The sequence below is a fragment of the Oreochromis aureus genome, linkage group 3 (genome assembly GCF_013358895.1).
Source record: "Oreochromis aureus strain Israel breed Guangdong linkage group 3, ZZ_aureus, whole genome shotgun sequence".
In the NCBI taxonomy this organism is placed as follows: Eukaryota; Metazoa; Chordata; class Actinopteri; order Cichliformes; family Cichlidae; genus Oreochromis; species Oreochromis aureus.
The window spans coordinates 88,592,624-88,601,945 of record NC_052944.1 but is presented as its reverse complement, the minus strand read 5'-3'; the positions used below and the strand labels follow the sequence as shown (position 1 = coordinate 88,601,945).

General features: G+C 43.1%; 1 long non-coding RNA gene across 1 annotated transcript; it reads right to left on the bottom strand.

The window, feature by feature from the left end:
- Positions 1-7,148: 7,148 nt before the first annotated feature.
- LOC120438431 lies at positions 7,149-8,440 on the bottom strand. Its single transcript, XR_005611887.1, has 2 exons — positions 7,637-8,440; positions 7,149-7,282 (listed from the first exon to the last, which is right to left on the bottom strand). It is a non-coding gene; the product is annotated as an uncharacterized LOC120438431 (long non-coding RNA).
- Between the last annotated feature and the right edge of the window lie 882 nt (positions 8,441-9,322).

The window sequence follows — 9,322 nt, the reverse complement described above, 5'->3', positions numbered from 1 at the left end:
GGCACTGCTTATGTGATGGCATGCCACATCTGGCCCGATTGTGGTTTGGTTTATGTGGCGCAGGCTCATAGAAAACAGGTTTGGCCCAGATCCGGCATCAAACCGGCACTTCTGACTGACTGGTGTCATGGCAGAGTGTATGTCAACCAGATGTGGGCCAGGTCTGGCAATGATGGCACTATTTATGTTCCTATTTTCCTATTTTAGTTAGAAGACCCAAATCCCATGTTGCAATACTATACTGCTGTGGTAGACAATGTTTCAAATGCAGGTTTGACAGGTTTGTGAGTGTACACTTTATCCAAAACCTAAAACGCATGTTTACCACTGCGTGGCTGTAGCTCAGGAGGTAGAGCGGGTCACTTACTGATTGGAAGGTTAATGGTTGAATCCCTGGGTCCTCCAGTTTGCATGTGAATGTGTATGAATGTAGTTAGGAAGCACTCAGTTTAGAGAAAGTGGGTGAATGTGGCATGTTGTATAGGGCACTTTGAGTAATCAGGGAGAGTAGAAAAAAGTGCTATATAAGAATCATTCCATTCATCGTCTGAACAGGGTTTCATCATGTTACTTTTGCATTATTATGTTTGACACATGTTGTTATTACATGGCTTGATTAAGGTACACATTAGGCTGGCATCTGGGGCCAGATCTGAAACTGATCTGGGCCACCAGTGTGTCTGCAACTCGCGTTGTGCTGGCCCATGTGTGGGCCACCTCTGGTAAACCAGATCTGGGCCACCAAAGGGCCGTCATTCTTTGCGGTATGTGGGCCATGTGTAAGCACATTGTGTGGGCCAGATCGGGGCCACACCAAGTGTGCTATCTGGATAATAGCTCTGTTGTAAACATCTGGGGTGAGGACCTGAAGACTCAGTGAATTGTTACAGGATGAAGCCAAAGTTTCGGCAGTGTACTCACAACAACCTGTAGAGTTTAGGTGTTCAATACTGACTACACAAATAAACGACCACTCATAATTTATAACTTTTATGTAATTTGTTTTTTCTTGATCTTAGCTGATCTGCACTTCTTTATTTCTTATTTTTTTTGTTTGATGTTTATTGTATATTTGCTGCTATGGCAACTTAATTTCTCTCTGGGATTAATAAAGTCTGCCTGGTTCTGATTCTGATAATCTACCAAAAAAGTTCAAGAAAGTTGATTATCACTGTGCTGATATTACTGATAATGACTGATGATTACTGACATATCTACCCTATAATATAAAGCGCTTTGATGCGACTGATGTTATATTGAGCCAGCTAACGCAAAGAAAGTGGAGCATGTCAGAGTGGAGCCAGTCAAAGATAATTCATTCAAAGAAAACCAAAGAAAATGTGCTCAGTGCTGCTGCTGTCTGTCACATTAAGTTTTGTTGTCCTCTTAGTCCCCCTTGTTGAGGTGGAGGATTCAGGGGTGGAGTCTGTCAAGCTGCCAATTAAAGCTACACTTAACCTGCCTAAAGATGCTAAAGTTGAGTGGATGGACAGTTCATACAGGATGCTTCACGTGTATCCAAGCAGCTCTGACCAACCTGAAGAACAGGACCGCCGTTACAGAGGACGAACAGAGATGAATGATGAAAATGGAGATCTCACTCTGACCCTGAAACACCCCACAGACTGGGACAGAGGCCCCTACACCTGCACCGTCTACAGCAGGGAGGGAAATATCCTGATGAGGAAACAAGTGGATCTAAAAGTCATGGGTCAGTGCTGCTCCTCTGTGTGTGTGTCTTAATCTGTTATACTATTTAAAGCATTAGAACTTCTGTTGGTGATGTGAATCCAAAAAAAGAAAAAAGAAAAAAGGCATTGGTAGCCTGTAGTTGTTGAGTCTGCAGAAATGTTTGATTTGTAAACTCCTGTGTCCTCGAGGATCAGAGTATAAAATTAGAAGCTCCTTTTAAGCTAACAAACAGCTGCTGAACTTTGACCTCCCGGAGAAAATCAGCAGATTGCTTTGAGCTACTCTGTGAACACAAACTAGACTTTGTGCTTTAGTTGGAATAGACAGCCTTGTATTTTTAGCTCTTAATGTTTGTGAGAGTCCAGCAGACAGTCTGATCCAGTTTATATGTAGATCATGCAGCGATTTCTCACTTCAGGTTCTGATTGTGTTTTCAGAGACTGAATTTTTGTCCTACTTTCTCCATCCTGCAAAGCTGTTCATGTTCAGCATGACTGATGGAATAAATTCACTCAGTGATTCAGTTTGTTTGGAGGAAGCAACTCATCTGAGGTCATGTGATTATCAGCAGCTTTCAGTGGAGCTGATTTCAACTGTTTGGTCCAACAGAGCAGCTCAAACAGAACTGTAGAGATGAGCTGTGTTGATCCTGAGGACTTAGTGATGTGTAGAAATAATGAAACCTTGATGTGTGACAGTTTCTGAGGCTCCAGGTTGAAGATGTGTTTTAAATCCGGTGCTTTGTTGAGTCATATTGTCCTACAAAGAAACCGATCCTGACAGAAGACAGGATCTGTGATCAGAACTCCTTGAACTCTTCTCTTTAATGTTTCATTTTAGGCCCACACACACTCAGCAGTAAGTAGATCCACACTGACAGGAGACATGACTGTGAAGCAGCACCATCAGACTCTGATCGTCTCCAACATCTTTAAAAACTGCTTTGACTTTTTAGATCTCTGTCCTGTTACCTCCTGCTGTGGTCTGCTTCTCTCCTTCAGCTTTCTCTATAACTGTGCTGCAAACTGCTGCTGCCATCTGTTTAGCTCACGGTGTGTTTGTGTCCTCTCAGTCTGTCAGGTGGAGGTGGAGGAGGGGGCGGAGTCTGTCCAGCTGCCCTTCAAAACCACAGAAAACCTGCCTGAATGATCCACTAGAATGATTATGTTGGATTATGTTTCAACAGCAAGCAAACTAAATCTAGTTTCAACCAGTCTGGGCATCAACAAGTGGGAAAATTAGATTTATGAAACTGACTTAGGAGCCTTGATACTGTTTTATTGGTGATACTTTAACGCGACGTTTCCATAAATTTAATTTGCGACTACTCTCACTTCTAAACTCATCATCATACACAGACACTAATAACTGGAGCTCCAGGTACCACAGTTTACATTAGCAACAGCTTAATCTTTAAGTACCTTCTATCCATTTCTTCCTCTTAACCGGGCAGCAGCCTAAGCAAAGAAGCCCAGTCCTCCTCTCCCTCCCCAGCCACCTCTTCCAGCTTGACTGGGAGCACCAAGACGTTCCCCGGGGCCTCCTTCCGGTGGATATATGCCCAAAACACCTCACCCAGGTTAAAGCTCATTTCCACCACTCGTATCTGCAGTCTGGTTCTTTCAGTCACTACCAAAGCTCACGACCACAGGTGAGTGTAGGGACATAAACTGACCAGTTATTTGAGAGCTTCACTTACATTCAGCCACATTCCAGTGTGAGTCAGTGATGCTCTTTGATTCTGACAGTCTGGAACAATGAGGTTGTACATTTTCTTCTCACATGTAATTCTGATGTGAATAAAATATCACTTCAGTGATTCAGTTTTTAGAGGTGCTTTGACTAGAAATGAAACTTCATTGTCTGACTGTGTTGTGTCTCCTCTGCAGGGAGAGTTCAGGTCCAGGATCAAACAGGGGACATCAGGAACAGAAGCAGCTCCATTGATCCGACTCCTCTGATGGCTGATCAATCAGTTTGATCTGTGTGTTCTTTGATTATTGATCAGTGATGTCAGAGTGGAGTCAGTGTGATGTTGTTGTTGTGTGTTTGAGACTTTTAGTGTCCATGAAGGTCTCTGCTGCCGTAGATCCTCTGAACTGTGACAGAGGTCTCACTCTGGAGGAAACTCTCAGCACTTTCCAGCAGCTCCTCCATCATGGAGGACGTTCCCTCACTGTAACAGGTGGAGGAGAGAGGAGAGGAAGCACAGGTGGATCCTCTGAGGAAGAGGAGTGTTCCTACAAACCACATGATCACATGACCAGAATGGTATAGCTACAAAGTCAGATTAATGGGTTTGCAGGTGTCCTTAAAGTCAGATTCACCAGGGAGGACAAAGGATAACTGTTTGCTGAGCTGAGCACTATATGCAGTCTGCCTTTGTTTTCGCGTCTTCGTTCACTTTGAAATAGTTCCATGCGGCTCACTTGTTTCGCCTTCTCCCAGCTCCGAGCTGCAGCCGGGGCCTGGGGGCGGGCACTGGGAAAGACTCGCTCACAGCTGACTAAATGCCAGATTTTCACTTCAGGAAGCACACAGCCCCACTCCACTGTTGGCCAACGCCCTCAACGACTCTTACTGCTGGTTTGATGAGACATCAAGCAGCTTTCACAACTCAATAGAGAATTCCCCAACAATAGAGACACTTTGGTCACTCATGGTAAATGGTAAATGGACTGATTCTTATAGAGCACTTTTCTACTCTCCCAGAGTACTCAAAGCACTCTATACAACACGCCACATTCACACAGTCACACCCATTCTCACAAGCAATACCTCTATACTGAGTGCTTTCTCACTACACTCACACACATTCATACTCCGATGGATGCATCGGAGAGCAACTTGGCGTTAGTATCTCGCCCAAGGATACTTGGCATGCAGACTGGAGGAGCCTGGGATCGAACCTCCTTGCGATCAGTAGGTGACCTGCTCTACCTCCTGAGATACAGCCACCCCCAGCAACAGCAACCCCATCCCCCCACCTTCCCCACTCCCCCCACAACAGATGCTATGAAAGACTTCACCCACAGGAGCAACCTCCTCACTTCACACCTATGAGGATTTCACACCACCTTCTCCCACTACAACCCTTCATACTCATGAAGCAGATGTGAGGAAGCAGTTTAACCTTGTAGAAATACTAAAGAACCAATTCAATTCAATTGTATCTATATAGCGCCAAATCACAAGAAAAATAGCCTCAAGACGCTTTATATTGTACAGCAGATACAGAGAAAAGCCCAACAATCATAGACCCCCTATGAGCAAGCACTTTGGCGACAGTGAGAAGGAAAAACTCCCTTTTAACAGGAAGAAACCTCCAGCAGAACCAGGCTCAGGGAGGGGCGGGGCCATCTGCTGCGACCGGTTGGGGTCAGAGAAGGAAAACAGGATAAAGACATGCTGTGGAAGAGAGACAGAGATTAATAACAGATATGATTCAATGCAGAGAGGTCTATTAACACATAGTGAGTGAGAAAGGTGACTGGAAAGGAAAAACTCCTCGTGTGTCATAGTGGTCTGATCAGACAATATATTTACCCTTCTGTGCCATTTCATGTTTAGGTCAGTTATGTTTGTTTAGGTCAGTTATATTTCCTTGTGCAGTCATTTGGTTTGTTAAGTTTGCAGTTCTTTGCCTGAGTTCAGTTTTGTTTCTTTGACATTTTTTATGAGCTTAACATTAATTACTTTTGTAAATATAATATTTGGGTTAAATGAATGAAAACTCTGTTTTTCTAATAATTCTTGTGACTCCTTCTGCTTTTTTTCAACTTGGTTCATCACACAGCCCTAAATATTTGTTTAATGTCCTGGTCAAATATTACTCCAAGGTGTTACTGGAGACCAAGGTAATGCCATCCAGAGCAAGTATCTGGTTAGATACCATATTTCTAGGTATTTTAGGGCCAAGTATAATCAGCAGCATAAAGTTAGTTGTCACCCAGGTCTTTATATCAAGCTCTGCTGTGTTCAAGCTATTAATTACTGTGCGCAGGAGAGCCAAAACACACATCAAACATTAAAGTTCAGTTATGCCAGCTTTAACCTTGGGATGCCTCAGCTTCTCTTTATATCCCCACACTCAACTCTCTGCATCAGGAAGCTCCTGCCACTGGTCACCCTGGGAGTTTCGTCCTTCTACACCCTAACAGTTAGCAGATAACGTAGTGAAGCATCGCCAAGCAGTTTTCACAAGGTCATGCTGACACAAAATTTGACTCTGACTTTAAACACTGGTCACTTCAGGTGCTGCTCTGATAGACAGGAAATGACATCACGGCTCAAACTCTTTGTCAGTAAACCATTTCTTTATTTAACATATAAAATTTTGGTTTAATTGTTGCAGGATTTCATTACACAAACAAACTGAAAAAAAAAATCTGCAGAACACATGGATCAATGCATTCATTAAAAATATAACAGGAAACAGATTTCTTAATCAAACTGCTGGAACAAAGCGAACCACTCAACACAAACACTACAGTAGAACAGTTTAGAAAGCTTAAAATGTAACAAGAGGCACATTTTCATTCATAGGTGCCTCATCAGATCTTTGCAGAAGACTCCACCTGAACTCTGTGGAGCCTGATCTCAAGGGTTTAAGTCTGACCCTGAAACCAGAAGAGGATCTTTCTGTCTCTGCAGATTCACTGTGATCCAGAGATGGCAATGATTTCAGTCCTGCATCACGCTGATGTTTGCACAGAGAAGATAATTTAGTAAATGTTTTTGAACATTGGTAACAGTAAACTTCATAATCATTATGCAAATTTTTACTCTGTGAATGGTACTCATGGCCATTGACCAGTGGTTGTTGATCAATGCTCATAAGAATTTGGATATTAATGATGAAGAAATTGACCTCACAGCCCATTGTTCATTCATTGGGCCGGTTTCAGTCGTTATGCAAATGTACTGTTTACAAGATTAACGTAAAAGCAGGAATCAAGACGTAACAGTTTATTTGTAACATGGAATCGTTTCTGAGTGGAGTATGAACCGAGATTACTCAAACTCTTTCACAGATAAGATAAGATAACCTTTATTAGTCCCACACGTGGCAAATTTGTTATCTAATTACTAATACGTTAGTTATAAAAAATTACGAGAAGAAAAAGATAAGAAAGAAAGAAACTCAGAACGAGCAGAGCTGCTGTAACAGGCTGCCGCACACGGGGGGCGCCGTGATGAAGTTCTCTTTCATGTGTCTGCGTTCATGCTTAGTATGATCACATGATTGTGAAAAGGTTTTGTCACAGTGTCTGCACTTGTATGGTTTCTCTCATGTGTGGACTCGTTTATGCTTTTCAAGCTGACGTGCACTGATGAAGGATGACCCACACTGATCGCAGACATGCTTTTTAACGCCACTGTGAAGGAGTTCATATTGTTTGAAGTCCTTTGAAGTGGTGAAGCCTCTCCCGCATTCTTTACAGTAGTTCATTTTGTCTCCAGTGTGTCTACGTTGATGTATTTTCAGAGTCCTTCAATGACTTAAAGTTTTTCCACAAAGGTCACAACAAAAGTCTTTCCCACAGCGATGACAGGGTTGAGAACTTGATCCATCTGTGTCGCTCTGCTTCTAAACAAAAACACAAAGACAGTGTAAGTCAGTCCTTCAACATTTTTATCCTGAACGTCACCTGAAATAAAGAGCATCTCTGCCAAAGTCCAATTACATTTTACTGTTTACATTATCACACTCAGCTCAATTTAATGTGCTATAAAAACGATAAGAGTAAAAACATTAAAGTAATACTAGTTTAATGCTACAATAACAATAACACAATTCTCAAACACTATCCCTAAAAACCTGTGATTAGAGTCTGAATAATCATTCAGAGCTGCCAGTAGAATTGCTAACATGCTAACACACTTTGATGAGCAGAGTTGTTTCAAACAGTCGGGCTGACAAGATAAAAATATAAATACATACCTCACAGTAACTGCACTTGTAGAGTCTTTCTGGTGTGGATCTGTTGGTGTGCTTTCAGGTAACGTGGAGATTTAAAAGTCTTCTCACACAGGCCACATTTATAAGGTCGTTCCTCAGTGTGGGTAAACATGTGACGTCGTAACTCTGTGTTTGTAGTAAACTGTTTACCACACTGATCACAGCTGTACACATCATGTCTGGTGTGAATGCGTAGGTGAATGTTTCGGCTCCCTATCAGGCTGAAAGTTTTTCCACAAATGTCACAGCTGTATGCCTTAATTCCAGAGTGGGTAACTAGATGACTCTGTAAGCTGTAACTGTGAGTAAAAGCTCTGCCACACTGATCACAGGTGTACGCTTTAACTCCAGTGTGGAGGAGTTGGTGTGATTTTAAGTTTCCAGACGTGGCAAAAGACTTTCCACACTCGTCACACCTGAACGGTCTCTCTCCACTGTGGATGAGTTGGTGTGCTTTTAAGTTTCCAGACTGCGTAAAAGACTTTCCACAGTCTCCACAGCTGAATGGTCTCTCTCCGGTGTGGATGACCTGATGCATTTTTTTGGAAGCTTTCACAGTAAAATCTTTCCCAAACTCGTCACTGTTGTATTTTTTTCTTCCACTTCTTTCTTCAACAAAATTGTCGGCCTCCTGAGAGCGCTGACTTCTCGATCCACGTTGGTCCTGCAGTGACAGAGATACAAACAGAGGCAGTGATTTGTGGGAAATACATTATTCTAACCGGCCTTTTATTAGTGGTATTTTGTGAGCTTTTATTAAATAAGTATTTATACTTATTTTCATACACACATTGCAAATGTGATTGAATATATGGCAAGAATACCAGAGGCGTAAAACACCAGCTACTGGTAGACAGAACAGTCAGCCGAGACTGCAAGACCAGACTGACCAACCTGTGCACAGCCTGGATTGATTACAAGAAGGCCTATGACTCAATGCCCCACAGCTGGATACTGGAATGCCTAGAATTGTACAAGATCAACAGGACCCTAAGAGCCTTCATCAGGAACTCAATGGGGATGTGGCATACAACACTAGAGGCCAACTCCAAGCCCATAGCACAAGTCACCATCAAGTGCGGGATCTACCAAGGAGATGCTCTGTCCCCACTGCTGTTCTGCATAGGCCTGAACCCCTCAGTGAGATCATTAACAAGACTGGCTACGGATACCGACTACGGAACGGAGCGGTTGTCAGCCACCTCCTGTACATGGATGACATCAAGCTGTATGCCAAGAGTGAACGAGACATCGATTCACTGATACACACTACCAGGATATACCGCAGTGACATTGGAATGTCATTCGGACTGGAGAAGTGTAGTCGGATGGTAACAAAGAGAGGGAAGGTAGTCAGAACTGAGATGATCGAGCTACCAGAAGGCAACATTGCAGACATAGAGGACAGTTACAAGTACCTGGGGATCCCGCATGTTTAATGGGAACCATGAAGAGGCCGCTAGGAAAGCTGCAACCACCAAGTACCTGCAGAGGGTCAGGCAAGTCCTGAGGAGTCAGCTGAACGGTAAGAACAAGATCAGGGCCATCAACACCTACGCCCTGCCCGTGATCAGGTACCCTGCTGGGGTAATAGGCTGGCCAAAGGAGGAGATAGAAGCCACTGACATAAAGACAAGAAAGCTCCTTACCATGCATGGAGGGTTTCAC